The following is a 17,722-nucleotide window of genomic DNA, read 5'->3' on the forward strand; positions in this document are numbered from 1 at the left end:
TATTAAAAGTCAACGTGAATTCAAACCAATATATGAATTTATAATGAATAGAAGTCAGGTGTCATAAATTCTAACTGAGAAAACCAACAGTGATTGTGCTAAGATTGGCTGCTTCTGACATCTAACGGTCACTGTAGGAATTGCAACGATTGTTGTTTTGTACAGACCACTATGAAAAAATTTTTAGGAAGAAAAGAAAAAGCTTTTAGAAGATTATTAGGAAAGGACAAATATAATTTACCCCTTATATTTATAAATATCTTTTCACTGATTTATCAAATACTAATATCAAAATATTAGAAAACACCTCCCTCAGAATAGAAAACTATAAACAATGTAAGCGATCATACTGTTAACTGAATACAATCCGAATAACAAATATAATCATTCCATTTTTAAAAGACAAATTGATCTGTTGTATTGATCGCAAAAGATTGAGATGGTGTGAACATCTGTTGTGATCGGTGCGCTTATAATTAGGGACAAAATGTCACTGTCATATCGCTTTCATATGAATGGATTCTGTTTTGCATATCTTGTTATGCTTGTGAGCGCTGCCCATTAAATCACATCATTGCCACGCCTGCTAAGGCAGCAGCACAATTAAAGATCAATGGTCCAAATCATGAAATTGTCAGTGAACTTTATGTCAGCCTCTCCACTGGATAGCTCCACTGATAATGAACTCTCCATATGACTAAATAACAAGCAGCAACAATAAAATAGCCTGGTGGGCGCTATCATTTTTTTTATGTGGCTCATAAATACAATGAATTCAGAAATTCCTCTGACCAGATGAGGGCGCTAGTTGCACATGTTTTCACTGGACAGTTTCACAGTTTAAGCAACGTTTTTTTTTTTTTTTTATGTCCCATTTAACAATATCTTCACGTTACTCAGAACTTTCAGTGAAACGTCAACATTTTATCATCAATCTTGTAAACTTCCCAGGCCTTCGGAGCCCACTTGACAGAGTTAACATGAGTCTATTCATCCATTGCTGTGCCACTCTTCCTCATTATATCCAATCCAATCTATCTTCTAAAATTTCTAGGTCTTAAAAAACCCTTTTTGTAAAAGTAACATGAATCTTGTCAAATAAAGAGTCTAATTCTTACCAAGAAAATTCATAGAAATAAATGTAAGTATTTTTAGCATCAATTACCGTAAGTAACTAAAATGTATGCTCTGGGTAAAAAAAAAAAAAAAGCATTACATTGCCATTAATCTCACTAGACCTCTCCAATTAGTGTAATCTAATTAGTATATCCTGGTTAAAGGAGGCCAGTGGCTCAACCTTTGATGAGTGATGTAGGCATCGATGTTCAGTGGATCCCTAAACAGTAGTTTTATCATATTTCACATCACATTCTCACAGTTGCAGGGTTTGTGCAGGCCTCATATTTTGCCACACACACCAAACTTCAGCATTTCATTGTTGCATATTCACTCACTTAAATGCGGATGGTGGTTAACACTCCCAATTCTACAGATTGTTTGGGGATTTTCAAGAAAAGTCACTTGAAATTAAGATTATTTTTTTGTTTTCAAGTGTCTCAGCATGAATCTTAATCACATGAATTGAATATACATCTTAAGAATGCTGTATAAGAAACATTTTGAGGGATATAGAGTTTTTCACATATCAAAGTTACACACTGCAAAAAATGCTGTGTACTTTGTAATGTTGTGTACTGTACTGTGTTTACTGTGGTGATAATAATAGCCCATTTTAATTTCAGGAATCTGAGCAACAGTGTATACAAAAAGTCTACACACCCCTAATTGGGATTTTGTCATATAAAATGAATTAATTACATCAAAAATTAATTAATACTGTCAAATAAATACATTATTATTATTATTATTATTATTATTGTTGTTGTTATTATTAGTCGCTGAATTAGACTTTAAAAAAAAAGTTTTTTTAATTTAAAAAAAAAAGTCATTTATTTGAAAATGTTAACAGACTGGGGTGATGTAGAAAGTTAAACGTGAATTTTATAATTTTGTAAACTTTGCCTGCGGCGTTGCATAGTTAGCAAGCTAACACTAATATGTATGCAACAATAAAGCCTCAAAAGCAACATTACAATCCAAATTTGTCAGTTATGCAACAATGTCAGTTTGTAATGGTTTGAATTCATCTTTATTTGCTTTGTAGTCAGAATCTCTTTTTATAATATATTACAAATATGTATTTGCTGACACTGCAGCCAGAGTGTATAAAAACGACTTACCACGGTGATATTATCGAAGAATCCCACGATGCGTTGTTGCTTTGTGCACTGGACTAGTGGGATATTAGATCAGGTGACCTCTGGAGGATAAATGGAACAGGAAAAAAAATGATATATTCTTTTAATAACTGCATTGGATATAATGTGTCCACATTATTTCCTCTATCTGTGGGGTTTTCGTTTGCGGATAATTATGCCTTAGGTGATGGACAATGTGATTGGGCATCGGGAGTGCAAAGTGGATGAAAGAAATGGAATTGGAGAGAGACAGAATTCAGCCCTCTGGGTGTGAGGACATTAATAATGACAGCGGCCACTGTGCGCTAGATACCACACTTACTATATTAAAGTCTACCCGGACACGAATGCATTAATCAGACCTCAGCTACATCTGTACTCTTGATAGAGTTGACCCAGAAATTAATAAAATACATCGAGAAGGGCATGAATAGATGATGTACAGGTTTCTCGAGCAAAAGGCACGTTTAACGTTCACATTTATGGTGGATTACGTCCACACTAAAGGCCAAAGTACCAAATGAGCGGTTTTCACTTGACAAAAAAGTATACCAGTTTTTTGTGTTTTCAACTGCGTCTCTTATTGCTGATTTATGATGGCATCATTATTTAAACACTTGAAAATGTGCTCCACAATCAAACATATTAATCCATTTGCAAAACACACACAGTCTTATCGACAACTGTCTTATTGACAAAGAACGAGAAACGCTCAACAAATCTTTCTCCTTGAATAAGCATCTGCTAGAGTGAACAGAACCGTTTAATGAACACGGATCGGTGTCCAGAAGCAATTAACATTTTCCCACAGAGACACAGAAGGCCTTCAAATAGGGAAAGGGAAGGGAAAGCTCAAAGACAATCGGCAAGCCCACAGAAGGAGGACTCACCTGGGACACGAACACAATGCGCCGTGGAGGAAATTCACAGTTTACGCTCGGCTCAATGTGGGAACAAGGCTGGAGGAAGAGAGGGGAAGAGATTAAATAAAAAAGCGGGTAGTGAAAGGGGGAACACTAGAATGAAACAAAGGGAGGAGAAAACATGCACAGATGGCGGGGCATACGGTGAAATGTGTCGCCGGCGATGATACCAAACTTGGGTGGGGGGGCTAAAGGGGAATTAACGTATTTGTGTCTGTATACAGTATGTGTGTATGTACATGCTTTTGTATTCCTCTCGATTTGGGGACAGATTTGTTTCCGCCGACATTCTTGGAGCCCTCTTGCGAGCTGGGAACTATAAATCAGATACCATTGGGGAAACAATATTAAATTAATCTAGCATTTATTATGGAACTGTCTATGCAGTGTGGGCTTTGTGCACTGATCAGTCTTTCCAAAATGTGAGTGATTATCAGTGTTGGTGACACGAAGACGCTCTTCATCGGAGGTTCCCCGTGCAGAATAGCTAAGGCTACTTAACCATTTTGGAGAGAGAAAACTGTGACGCACAATGGAAGCAAATATCAACAACATGTCAGAGCTTCCGTCACAATTACATCACAAGTCAAAATGGCGGTCTTACTCGGTGAATGGAAGCTCTCCGCTCATTGAAAAACATTGGCCTTTTTGGATCGTTGTAATTTTCATGTGTGAAGATTATTTAGATTTCAAAATGTGATGAAAAGTTTCATTACTGTAACAATCTGTCTGGTTGGTATGCTAGTCGCAGGTAAAAGCAATATAACATGCTGATTGTTTTCATTGTGTAAGTTGCGTTACATTGCGGAAATGTCAGAAATGCCCAGATGCTCGAAATTGTCCATTCAAATGTAGCACTGGTCAGATATGGGGTACTCGAGTCATATTACTTAGACACAAGTCGCTGTTTTTTGGTGAAAGAAGACAACAACATTCAATGCTTTCCAACTTGAGGAAAAGAGAGAGAGAGAGACATATAGTCGTTACCTTCATTTGTAGGCGAAGGCAAGCCAGGTGTGTGAACTGTCAAGCTAAGCTAGCAAGGTTAGCTTGACACATTAGCTAACCTATAGCTGATCAAATATGAACTAAACTTCGTATCAGTTCTGCAGGGTTAGAAGATAATTAGACAGTACGGAGACTGTCTTGAATCGCTACATAAAAAAATAAAAATAAAAAAAGATTGCCGTTTAAGCATAGAAATGTATACAAACTCCACTTTGGTTCACTTCTGTGTACGTCAACGTGTCCGCCATATTCGATGTGGCAAGGCCCCGTCAACTAGTTTTTTTTTTAATGAAATTACAAAATTCAACAAACATTTTGGCATTACCCATAAACTATAGGTTATGCACATCAACTGCACTGACCCTCAACCTATAAAGTGCATCAAGTTAATGCCACTCATTCACCTATTTACACACGTATAGGGAAACATATTGTCACCAAAAACAATAAAATAAAATGGCTTACTCCCACATCTGGCATTAGTTTTCTAAGGTCAAGCAATTTATTTTTCTATTTTTAGATGATGGGATCTTCCCTGCAAAACTCTAATGACTGTGTAGTTGTTCATGCCTACCCAAAAAGCAGCACACAAAAAAGTACAAGAGACATTATTACTTGTATTGCTATATTTTACTACTAGGCTGCTGTACTGGATAATGAAAAGTTGGATGAGAGCTTTGTCTAATATTTCAGTTACTTCAATTTGTTACATGAGAGAGTTACAAAAAAAATACAGCCTTTGCCCTTTGGAATAGCTCTCAGTATGATGCAGTGCAATTCTACATTGCTGGAAGCTACAATCACAATAAAAGATATGTACTGTGTTTGTGGACAACTGTATCTTGCTCTTTTTTGTGCAATTTAGTCTGTAAGGCAAAAGGTGAATTACCCCTTAAATTGTGCTGCAAACAGTGTCTTGACAGCCAAACATCAACCATCTGAGACAAACAATAGGCTACTGTACGAACAAAACCTCAAATTGATTTCACCATGGGCCGAGCTGCAGCTTTATCAATAATAGATCATGTTATTTCACTTTTTCTGTTCTTAGCTACTTTTCTTTGTGCACTCACAAACAATTCAGTCTGAGTTAAGAATGGCATGCACTTACATCACTCGATCTGCATGCACTTTAGTGTCTCATAGGATGGATGACCTGTTCCCTTTACAGCACAACTTGAGGAAACTTGCCAAAATACTTGATTGATCATTGATGGATTGATCATTAGATTGATGGATTGACGATTACATTGACAGACGAAAACCCACTTCCGGTTTCCTGTCAACAAAGTGGGCGTACATCATTGATGTCAATATTGACGGACTGCCCAAATTCTAGTTTGTATATGGACTATATGTCAGTGTTGTTGTTTGTTGTAGGCCTATATAAATATCCATGTTAATATATTGTGTGTATTTTATATGAAACATTTAAATTTTTATTATTGTGGCTACTTCAAAGATGCTTTGATATCGGTGTTGTTGTTGTTTTTTATACTGTAAAGTCTTGCAAAAATGCTACCAGCAAACATTGTTTGGTAAGTCACCCTTTTACAGTATTTATCTTGAACAAACACGCCGGAAAACAACAATACACGAGCGGCAAGCAGTAACAGTAAAGAGCACACGTAACCAACACGAACGCGACGTGCCTCTCCCTCTCCTGTGTTGCGTTTACTAACACTCGGACATAAGAGTGCTCAACAGAAACACACTTAAGATCGTTACAACACTGTTCCTTTCAACTCTTAAATTCCTGCCTTATCTTGATCTAAAACAAACTCATCTCACATGTCATGTCGTCCTTTTAAAGTCTGCCTCAGTTGTCACGCCGGCTAATACAACTGTGACAAGCTGAGCTCCAATCCTTGCGTGCGTTGTGTTATCCTTGATTTTGTCGCCACCTATTGACTCGTAAGAGTCAGCTCATTCAGTTGACACATGCACCCAAACAGACATACCGTACTCTCAAGGCACACACGTGCACTTTATATCACACGCAAAGTCATTCCCTGGCATGTTGTGTCTTGCTGATTATAGCTTTGAGTGCATTCAAGGAGGCGAGCGAGATGAAGACGACTATGTCGGCAAACATTAACGAGATGATAGACCTTTCCAGATCGAATCTGAAGTCAGAAAGAGAGGGGTATAATAACAGTCAAACGAAGAAATATAATAGACAGAAGCAAATATTTAATCAAGATAAAGGGATGGTCAAAGGTGGCAAAGGAATATGGATGAGGGTTATGAAAAATAATGCGTGCGGGATAATTTATTCATCTGGTATACAAATAGTGTGACATATAATGCTATTATCTGTAATGATATTAGGCAGCTATTTCAGGAGGAGAATCTGCCCCCAGCTGCTATCACAGATGTTGAAGCAGAGATTGGAGACGAGAGGGAGGTGGGGGTGACACTTGTTTATTTTGTTCATGCTCAGGCAATAAAGTACATGTTTGCATGCTTGTTTGACCTCCCCGTTGGGTAAGTGCATGCTTGATTAGGATATGTTTGTATGCAAAAGTACATCGTCCTATAAGAGCGTGGATGCACTATTCAGGCATGTGTGTGTTCCCTCTTGCCCTCCCCCACCCCCACCCCCCAATCTTCTCTTCCCGTGTTGAGGTATCCTTGTTCCCAGCATTGTGATGTTTTCATCTATGTGTGATTGCTACAGTTCCCCTCAGCCAAAACACACAGCTCTCTGAAGGCGCACGCCGTGCCAGCTTTAGCCACCCTCCGAGGAGTGCGCGTCAATAAAATATGAGCGCATGCATACACCCAACCAAACAGACACTGGCTGTGAGTCGCACATCAATACACGCGCTGAGGCCTGCCCCGGCCTGCGCGTTTACACTGCTGTGAACACCGACACTAAGTGGAAGTTTGCACGCAAACATGGCGGCCACGAGAGTTACCTCAGGCCAGCTGTCGTCCGCAAAATCAAGCATCACCTACTCTTTCGTGCTTATCATTATTGCGGAATTAATCAATGAATCTTTGTCTTTTAATAGCCTGTTTTGACACTTAAGACCTATTTATCTCTCCTATATTTCCAACAAAGAATGAATGAGAGAGTGAAAGTGTGACTTTCCATGTGAGGGTATGTACAATAAGTGTTGAGTGGGCGTGGGAACTGTCGGTCCAGTAAGCTTATTTGTCGGTGCGTCACGTGACAGTGACAAGCTGGATTTGCACTCCAGGTCCAAGTGCAGAATTTTAAATTATTACCTCTCTCCAATAAAAAAAAATGCTTTTCATTTTAATTTAAACTTTTTTTTTTCTTCAAATAAAAAACAGAAACTAGGACGTATGAAAATATTCACCCCCTTTTCTCTCAGTGCAGCCAACTATGTCCAGATGTTCCCTGTATATATATATATATATATATATATATGTTTTCAAAATTAGTATTATTATTAACGCCCGCCCCTTGCACTGTGCTGTCATTAATGTCCAACATTAAACGCATATGCCATCTACTGGAAGAAAAATGACCTCAAGACAAAGCAATGTCTCACACTGTTCTTTTACAGCAACGTACATCTGTTTACGTCAAATTACTTTGAAATTACTATATCAATGCGCTAAAAGATACAAACATATTTGTATTAGGTTAAAATATCCCCCCCCCACACACACTTTTATGTTAACAAGAGTATGAAAAACTGTGGGGTTGGGGGGTTATTGTACATTTTATTTTATTGTATATTCAGATATAAAATGTGTGATTAACCATGAGTTAATTATTGAAGTCATGCGATTAATTAATATTAAAAAATATAATCGACTGACACCCTATATATATATATATATATATATATATATATATATATATATATATATACACACACACATTATTTTTTATTCAAGTTTGAAGCTCTTTGAAGCTCTGCTCCCTGTAACAGTAGTGTCAAACTTTTGCTAATTAGTAGTGACAATGAGAATTGGACTTCTATTAATGCATGTGTTATCGCTTCAGATCCAGACTACTGAGGTATTTCATGGTCTGGCTGAGGGGACATCAAGCGTGGATTGACGTTTGCAGTCTTTTATGTAAGCCGCGCGCTCAGACAAAAAGGGAGGCAGAGCTGATGAACTGAGCAACAGTTTCATAACTTAATCATGTGACATAGTTTGACACCGACAATTGCACAAGAATACATCATGTTTGTGTTTCTGAACCCACACAACCAACGTTTGTGTGTTGCCAATCCCTCTGAGTTTTGGGAAGCGAAAAACGGATGGCTTGCCAAACCACTGGGCTCCCATTAGATGGTAAAAATACAATTCAAATTTGCCTACAGGGCGCATGTGTGGGAGGAAACCAGAATACTTGGAAAAACCCTCCAGGTTTGAACCCAGATTCACCTTTGCTGTGAGCAACATTGCCAAAAAAGGCATCTCTGTGCTGTACCTGTTCTCTTGTGAATTCAATTGGAAACTTGAAGCACTGCATTGCACGTCTAGATGTCTCCAGTAACTGGACCTGAGTGAGCTCAGTGAATTTCAAAAAGCCCCACAGATCAATTTGCACTGAGCAAAAAATACTCTACAATCAATTCATCATTGAATCATGCCCGTGGCAAATACTGCCAATAGTCCACTCCCAATCAAACGTTACTCTATGTTACCACAAAATGATATACTTTGCCAAAAATCAAAGCACTTTTGTTCACGGGTCAAAGAAGGGTTTACGGGTGTTATTTTATTATTATTATTATTATAGTTTTGTTCACCTAGAATTTTTTTTAACCCCCCATCATTTGAATTTTTTATATATTTTTTTAAGTACAGTCTGAACTAGGACATTATCTTGAAAGTATGCAAAAACCACATGCCCTAACGCCATTCAGTCTGACTTTGTAAAAATAAAAACGTAAAAACACTGCACCTGTGCACATACATCTGATTGTCCTCCTGCGTCGCATTTAAAAACCACCTTTGGAAGACCCTCAAGTAATATAAACATAGTAATGCAATTTTACAGATCGCAGTAGGTTTCCCATTGTTGTTTTATTTGTCATTTATTCTCAAAGACAATCATGTGCATCATTTACATGAAAACGATAACAGTGTTGCTCTGAAAAGGGTCAAAGCGCTCACCCCTAATTCCTACCGCGACCTATTTCGCAACTTGCCTTTCGTCCTTCTTTCAACTGCACTATGTCAAAAGTTGCGGCAGCACTCATTAAAGCCTTTCTTTATCATTTAATGAAGTTATTGGATTAGAGGTGATGCTTTTGGCCAGTCAAACACGGAGAAGTGTTGGTACGGAGGGTTTTTGATAGCCCGAGCGAGAATTTTTGCTTTTGCGCAATAACATTCTTCATTTATTTTCATTAGTGAGACAACCGTGCAAACAGCAACAACAACAACAGCACTATTTGTGTGTTTATTGTCTCCAAAACAAAAGTGTTGGTGACAATCATCTTCCTAAAATATGTTAAATCATGTTCCGGTTCTGACCAAGTGTTTTAATCTTGTGCATGGATTTGAGTCATTGTCGAACGTCGACAGACTTCATTATGATGAAAGAAACTGCATTATGCGCGCATGTGCATAACATTTGCCAGCGAGACCAAATGCATTAAATAAACGGTAAGGGGTCACAAGTTAGTTAAGAGAAATTAATCTAATGCGGAGCATGAAGTCATGCTCAATGAAGTGAGACTGTCAACAATCTGTCTTGCTCAGCCAAGCGTTCCCTCTTTGAGTAGACGCAGAGCACCTGCTTGCGGACAAACTGCACAAAAGGTTCCGAGCACCATAGCAATGTTTACTTAATTATATGCTGGTGAGGGAGGGTCTTGGATGAAATCTATTTATAAACCTGTTGCAACAAAAGAAGTCCAGACAAGTTAGGCGAGAGAGAATAATAACGCTGCTGTTCTAAACAGAGTAAACGTTGCACTTGGAGAGAGTAAAATACAAAAAAAATACAAAAAATAAAGAAATACTAAATAAAATTAATAGAACACATTAGAGAGTAAAATACCACATAAATAAATAAATAAATAACGCATACAAACAATAATAAAAAAAAAACACTCAAGGTTTGAGAAATAATCCCACAACCTTCAGCATGGAAGACTACCAGTCTTACTGTTCATTAACATATTGCCGGTGTGTCCAAAAGGAGACCAAAAATGGGGGTACGAGGATTCCACCTTAACACCTGCCAGTAGAAGTGGCATGGATCAGTGGTTAGAATGGTTGTCTGACAATCTCAACCTGAAGGTTCTGTGGTTGTTCCTCAACTGTTGAGTGATTTAAAAATAATAATAATAATAATAATAATAAGGAATATTTTACTCTCTTCTCATTATAAAGTTTACTCTGTTTAGACTGGGACCAAATATAGCCTTTTTCAGAGTAAAATGTACTCTACAAAATGTTTTGTGTCTCAGAGGGGAAAATGGTGGTGTACCAGCCACTTACAGGAGCCAACATGGAACATTTAATTTTAGAGCTTTAAAAAATATATAAAAAATTCTAGTAGGCTATATTTTCTAGTGGCAATGTAAAATAGGGCACACAACAAGAAGATGGTTCAAATTATATTACAAACTGTAATGTGAATGGCGTGTAAGTCAGAATTTTTGCTCCAGCTCTACGGTTCATATTTTCAAATGACAAGTGGTTTATTTTAAGAGGTCATTGCTAACAATTTGCAGTACGATTGCTATAAAGATTTTCTAACATATTGTGTATATTTTCCATTTTTGAAGCAAGCTGGGACACAATTTGGCTCGGGAAATTATGTATTTTTTCAGCATTTGATTTTTGGCATGTTGATGCTGCTGAATCCATCTTGTACTGCTCTCGCTGATATGTTCGTAACCGACCTTTTTTTATTTCGGAACATTTAGGAACCAGGAACCAGGAAGCGCAGACGCCGGGGGGAACAAAGAAACAAACGGAATGCTGCAATTATTTTTGTTCTTGCAAAATTACTCAGAGTTTGAATGTTGAGCAGCGAGGGGCGTTTTGTGCATTTTTATCTGGTAAAAATATTCACGCCCCCCCCCCCCCCCCCTAAAATGAGACTAAAGATGACATTTACATCCGTAGCCATGATTGGTCCGCATCGTCCAATCAGCTCAAAGTACTGTACAAAATGTCCCTCCTTTTCCGAATGGATCTGCCGAGTGACGTTCCAGATTGATAATGTGAAGAACTTGTGAGGTTAGGACTCTGTAAAATAGTCTAGTTTATACATACACTCAACTTTTTTTTTTGTATTACATAATTTGTAAGAACATAATTGGATTAAAAATATATAATCAGGTGACTATTCACATCACAACTCTTTTTTTCCATTCTCATCTTTTTCCGTAATTCCAGACCCCCTTGTGCTTTCTTTTCACCTTTCAGACACTTTTCAAACTTACATCCTTTCCCCTCCCACTGTTTCACTTCGCACTACCCCTGAGTCCTTCCATCCTCTCTCTGTCCTCCCCTCCTCCATTCACTCATCCTGTAGGGATAGAGGCGCAGTAGAATTACCGTCCTCTTGATCTATAATTACCACACAATTCGCTACCGCTGGCTCTTTCTCCTTCCTTGCTTGCCAAGACAATGTGGACGCGGCTGCGCATGACGACCCCCCCCCCCCACACCTCCCCCCTTTCCATGTCGTTGTTACGGCTTGACTACTTTGTTGAATAATTTGGTAATGTATGACAACCTCTTACAAGCCAAGTTGTTCAATATTGCTGTCACCAACTGAAAAATGTGCACATAGTAGCCTAAATTTTGTAGAGTAAATTTGACTCTATTTAGAGTGGGACAAAGATTCAGTTTTAGAGTCATATTTACACTTGGAAGAGAGTAAAATAAAGAATTTGAAAAAAAATATATACAAATAAAAATCACTCAAGGGTTGAGGAACGAACTCACGATCTTTAGCTTGAGAGAGATGATCGACTCCCTGAAGCACACAGCTCCTGCTGTGTGTTAGTATATCGCTCGTGTCAGCTGGAATCTTCCTTACTCCAAGACCCTTCCCAAAAAAGATTTTGGTCTCTTGGAAAAAAGCAAAAAGGAGGAGGGGCATAGCTCAGGTGGTGGTGTGGCAATCTCGCAAGCTGAAGGTTCTTCAACCATTGAGTGACCCCCCCCCCCCATTTTCTTTTTTTACTCTCTACCAAGTGTAAATATTACTCTAAAATTGAGTCTATTTGGTCCCAATCTAAATAGAGTCGAATTTACTCTAAATTGAGTCAAATGTACTCTATTGAATTTACTGTGTATTAGGCCTACTCTTCACACAGAATACTAAATAAACACCTCATTTCATCTTGTATCCACGGCCACTAATTTTTGATAATACTGAATGCGCCATTTGCATTAGTACTGCATATTAATTTTGCTGTTTTACATAAGATACATTGCCAGCTGCAGTCACACTTGCCAATGCATGTGTATTCTCAACCACTAAGACTGGCTTTATTAAACGATCTCACAATTTAGGTGCTGTGCTGTCAAATTGACAAAATAAAGTCTATGTTGAAATAAAAGATTCAAATGAATGAGATTCAAATCAGGGGTGGAATCCGACCGGGTAAATGAATGTGAGTGTAAACGCAGCATTGTTGCGCAATGGGTGTGTGTGTCCACTTTAGGAAGATGCCATGGTGACGGGGGAGCCAAAATTTGCCGCTTGCCATCATTTTGTTTCTGAGGAAGAAAAAAAATATGAGCAGAAAAAAGGAAAATGTAGTCATGTTCATGACCTGAGAAAAAGGGCCAAATAGGATAGTGCATAAGTATTCACAGCCTTTACTTAATATTTTGCTGATGCACCTTCAGTAGCAATTCTTTTCGAATATGTTCAATCAGATTCCAGTCTGCGCACTGGCTGGGCCACTCAAGGACATTCACAGAGCTTTCTTGAAGTCGCTCTTTTGATATCTTGACTGTGTGTTTGGGATTGTTGTCCCGCTGAAAAGATTCATTGTCAGCCCATACAAGAGCGCTAAGTAGATCCAAAACGTTTTTTGTACTTTTGATGGGTTCATCTTTCCCGCAATTCTAACTCATCTGTCAGTTCCTGATGGTGACATGCCTGGTTTTCCTCCAAACATCAATTCTGGCATTCCCACCAACAATTTTTTTTTGTCTCGTCAGACCACAGTTCTCGTCTCCCATAGTGTTAGAGTGCATTAAATACTCCAAGCGGTTCTTGACCTTCTCCCCTGATCGCTCAATTAAGACCATCGACCAGTTTCCTGGTCAGTATTTTGTATGATCGGGTCAATGAAAGACTGACATCTCCATATTGCTGATTCAGCCCGCCTGGTTTTTTATTTATTTATTTTTTGTCAGTGCGCTTGACAAAATGAATCAGTCATATGTTTCCGTAAAATTGATAAGACAGTCGATAAGGCAGTGAGGGTAAACACAGTTTGTAACCTACACTTCTATTCACCTCCGCATCTATTATTCATCGGCCGAGATGATTCTTTCATGAAGCAAGCTAGTTGCACATAATTCATAACGCGGGCTGTGGAAAGTAGGACAGAGTAAAATGCAGGCGGGCGGGGGCTGGGGGGGGGGGGGGGGTCTGCAGGGGGAGGAAAGATGAGAGGGCTGAGGGAGAATGGGGGTGACGAAAAGATGTCGACAGAGAGAGAGCGAGAGAGGTGATGGAATTACAGTTGCAACGAGGGAAGCGAGTCTGTTTACCGCAGAGGGGGGTGAAAAAAGTGAAAATTAGGAGATTAAAGGCAGGAGAAAGACAGATTGACAAGAAGGGGACGGATAAGCACAGAACACCCGGAGACACTCCTAACAAGGGAGACCGGGAGATAGAAGGATGAGGAGGGGGCGTCTAGCCGACACATCTCTATCAAGCGGTGGGGGGGGGGGGGGAGTCTGCGGCAACATGAGCACTTTCTGATTGCTTATTTGTTTTACCAGCGCAATTTGCTCGAGCTTACCCGCGCCGCAGGATGTGGAGAGACAAATGCCATCTCGAAACGGAGGATCTTCAACGAGAAGAAGCAAGGAGGCTTCACCTTGCAATCATGATAGCAAATCACCTTTTAGCATGTCACATTCCAGTCATCTATTTTCTATGCTGTTCAGGGTCACTAATGCGTTGGAATGTAGCCCAGCAGATTTGTTGGGAGAGGCAGGATAAACACAGTCAGTGTGTATATATATATATATGTATATATTAGGGGTGTGAATTGCCTAGTACGCGGCGATTCGATTCGTATTACGATTCATATGTCACGATTCGATTCGATACCGATTAATCCCGATACGAATCTATAAATTGATTATTGCGATTTTTTCCAACTCAAATTTAGAAAATACTAATCAGTAAACTTGTACATGTACAATGTAAGATTTGTATGAAAATGTATTTATTTATCTGAAAATTCAGGCTTATAACATATATATATATATATATATATATATATATATAATGTATAGTCTCATTCAAAATGACTATTATAAATAAGTTCACAAATTTTAGCCCGCCAAGTGACAGTTTCCTGGCAACACAGGATCCATTTCCGCAATCATGATCTGTGGGCTAAATGCCACTTTGTGTTAGTTAATCCAACTTTATGGTGTTAAAAGGCTAATTGATCATTAGTAAGCTTCTGAGCAACCTTGCCAATACTGCTGGCAGTTGTTAAAAATGCACCTGAGACCCTCCAATGGCTCTCTTCTTTTACTCAGTTTTGTTTTGGGCATTATTGGATTTAATTTGACAACATTCTCGATTCAAGGCTGGATTTATATTTTTGACACTTAAATTTGTATTAAAAGTTGCTTTCCTAGACTACGCATTTGATGGAAGAGTCAACATCATGTTATCATTAGGGGCGAAGTGTGGCCTCACGGTAAGTAGGATTATAACACAAAATCTGCGTCAGATGTTACAGCCAATGAAAATGTCGTGTTATGTTACATGATCTTTCACAAGAAAACTTATGTTTCCAGATATCAAGGCAAACCTCTCTGTACCAGGTCGTGGGCGCCATTTTTACCTCACTTCTCGATTAGCAAAAATTTTAAATTTAAATTGTAAAAAGTAAATTGGCCCCAAATTTTTGTCTTAAAAAACAACAAAAAATTTTTTTAAACATTTTCACTGACACAACAATTTCAAAGATCTCTAAAGGTTACCTTTATTACTGTTTATGGGGGGGGGGGGGAACAAATGCTCCCCCACCCCTCCTTTTTTCTTTTCTCTCCAGAGAACAAAACAAGAAGAAAAAGAGAGAAAAGAAGGGAGGAAAAAACAAATGCTAAAAAAAAAACACTCACATTGTTAGCGAAAACATACAAGTCTTCGCTATCGTCTTCGTTTCTCTTCTTTTTTACCCTTTCCTCTTGATCCTCTTGAAGTCTGCTGACACCCGTCAGTGGAACCTCCATGTCGCATTTTAACGGATGACGAAGTCATCACAAACACTTGTCTGCTGTGGTGACACAGATTGCGTTATGCATATATATATATATATATATATATATATATATATATATATATATATATATATATATTGTATAGAAAGCTTACATTTGTGTTCATGTGTGTTCTAGTCAGTTGTATCAAACTGTAATGTGAAATAGGAGCTTTGCCAAGTTGCCTCAGGGTAAGTGTGTGTGCGTGTGTGTGTGTGTGTGTGTGTGTGTGTGGTTGCTCTTTGTTTATATTTGGGTCAACCAACATCACACATCCTGTGCACCACTAGTTCCTGTTTGGTGTGTGTGTGTGTGCGTGTGTTTGCATTGCCTTCCCATTTTCACAGCTTGGCGATTGCACAGGCAAAAGCCTAATAAAGCTGTTGATAATATTGTTTGTCCATAACTCCTCTTCCATATTTCTCAAAGAATTCTCCAATTTTGTACGTCCTCATTTTTATTGTCTTCTTGACTGTCATGGTCTGGCTCGTTTCCTCTTTTTTCCACCCCTCCACCTTTTTTAATCTCTTTGACCCCCGCAGCTATTTTCCCGTGTCCCCGATCCCACTTCTGTCATTTCCCCCCAATTATTTCCCTTGAATGGGCATTTTCCTGGTCAGTTAACTTTATTTTTGTTGAAACCAGCAACATCACCTTCTTGGTTTTCACAGGCATGGGGTTGACCCAATCGTTTACTGTAACCTCAAACTTCAGGCTATGTTCAAACAGAACGTCTTTTTTTTTTTAAAAAAAAGAGAAAAAATGGAGTCAAGCTTCAAAAGTGGGGGGAAAATGCTGATAAAGGTCTGCTGCAAAATCCTCCATCCAAAATCCTCTGGGGGTCAAGAAGCGGAAAAAAAAAGAGTTTAAAAAGTAGTGAAAGTCAAAAATGAAAAAATTAAATACACCTCTAAGGCCGAATAGCCTCCAATTCATTCAGGAGTAGGACGCGGTTGACCTCTGAGTTTTTTGTATTTTGAATGGGAATAGTCCAGTTATTTTGATTCAACCTTTGCAGGCAGTAAAGAAATGGAATGATGGAAGAAATAATGAAAAAAGAAAAGGTCTCGCACAACGGCAGTTCAAATGTCAGATTTTTGTGCGACTCCAAAATGACTGGTGGGTGATGAAGTGTGAGTGAGAATCCCGTACACCCCGGGATCGTGCAGTCATGTAACGCAGAGGTGGGCAATCTCGGTCCTCGAGGGCCGGAGTCCTGCAGGGTTTTGGTGGTTTCTCACTTCCAACACAAGCTGATTCCAATCAAACAGGATCGGTATCAGGCTTACGCAGAGCTTGCTGATGAGCTGATCATATATCAGCTGTGTTGGAGAAGAAGAACATTGAATTGAATTGAAGAAGAAATATCACGTGCGTTAGGGACACGGCAACTTCACGGCCCCATAAAAGGAAGTTATACTGGTTTTTACGCCAAGTCTACCAAAATAGGGCCCTTTTGTCATAAACCAAATTATGATGAGAATATATTGGCCAGTCTCAACTTTCTTACAATGTTGGAATGATCTGCAAATCACAGTGACCTTTACAACATGTACTGCCACGTGCTTTTATTGTATGTTTTAACTCATTCACTGCCAGCCCAGTAAAAATGGACCATTTGACGGCTATGGCCGTCAATGGCAGCGAATGAGTTGCGCCAGTTTGGATATTAACTCATTCACTGCCATTGGCAGCTATTGACGTCCAAAATTCATTTTAACAATTTTTGTTAGTTTAACTTTTTTTCTCTCCATTTTTGTTAACAAGAGTATGAAAACCTAGATTATTTTTAGAACAGACATAAAATTTGTGATTAATCGTGAGTTAACTAGTGAAGTAATGCGGTTAATTACGATTACAAATTGTAATCGCCTGATGCCCCTAATTTTTAATAACCTTTTCTTAAAAAAAAAAAATCTTTTACATTTTAGATTTGTTTTTTTTTATTACGATTACAAATTTTCATCGCCTGATGCCCCTAATTTTTAAAAACCTTTTCTTAAAAAAATAAATACGTTTTACATTTTTTATTTTATTATTTTTTAAATTTTTTATGTTTTTTTTTAAAGAAAAAAATATTAATAAAAAAAATTATTTTACATT

At 38.4% G+C, this 17,722-nt stretch overlaps 1 protein-coding gene across 3 annotated transcripts in view; it reads right to left on the reverse strand.

Annotated features, from left to right (window-relative positions):
• The window catches only part of grin3a (glutamate receptor, ionotropic, N-methyl-D-aspartate 3A), a 96,136-nt gene extending 91,795 nt beyond the window's left edge, over positions 1 to 4,341 (reverse strand). For 2 of the 3 annotated variants that reach the window (XM_086097574.1, XM_086097573.1), the window contains exons 1-3: positions 4,169 to 4,341; positions 3,149 to 3,217; positions 2,241 to 2,320 (exon numbers count right to left, since the gene is read on the reverse strand). The gene's annotated coding sequence lies outside the window, so the exon portion shown is untranslated. The remainder of the gene's footprint in view (positions 1 to 2,240; positions 2,321 to 3,148; positions 3,218 to 4,168) is intronic. The other variant, XM_086097575.1, reaches the window with a different exon arrangement.
• Between the last annotated feature and the right edge of the window lie 13,381 nt (positions 4,342 to 17,722).

This window comes from Leptonotus elevatus, chromosome 15 (genome assembly GCF_054856555.1).
Source record: "Leptonotus elevatus isolate MCC_2025b chromosome 15, RoL_Lele_1.0, whole genome shotgun sequence".
Lineage (NCBI taxonomy): Eukaryota > Metazoa > Chordata > Actinopteri > Syngnathiformes > Syngnathidae > Leptonotus > Leptonotus elevatus.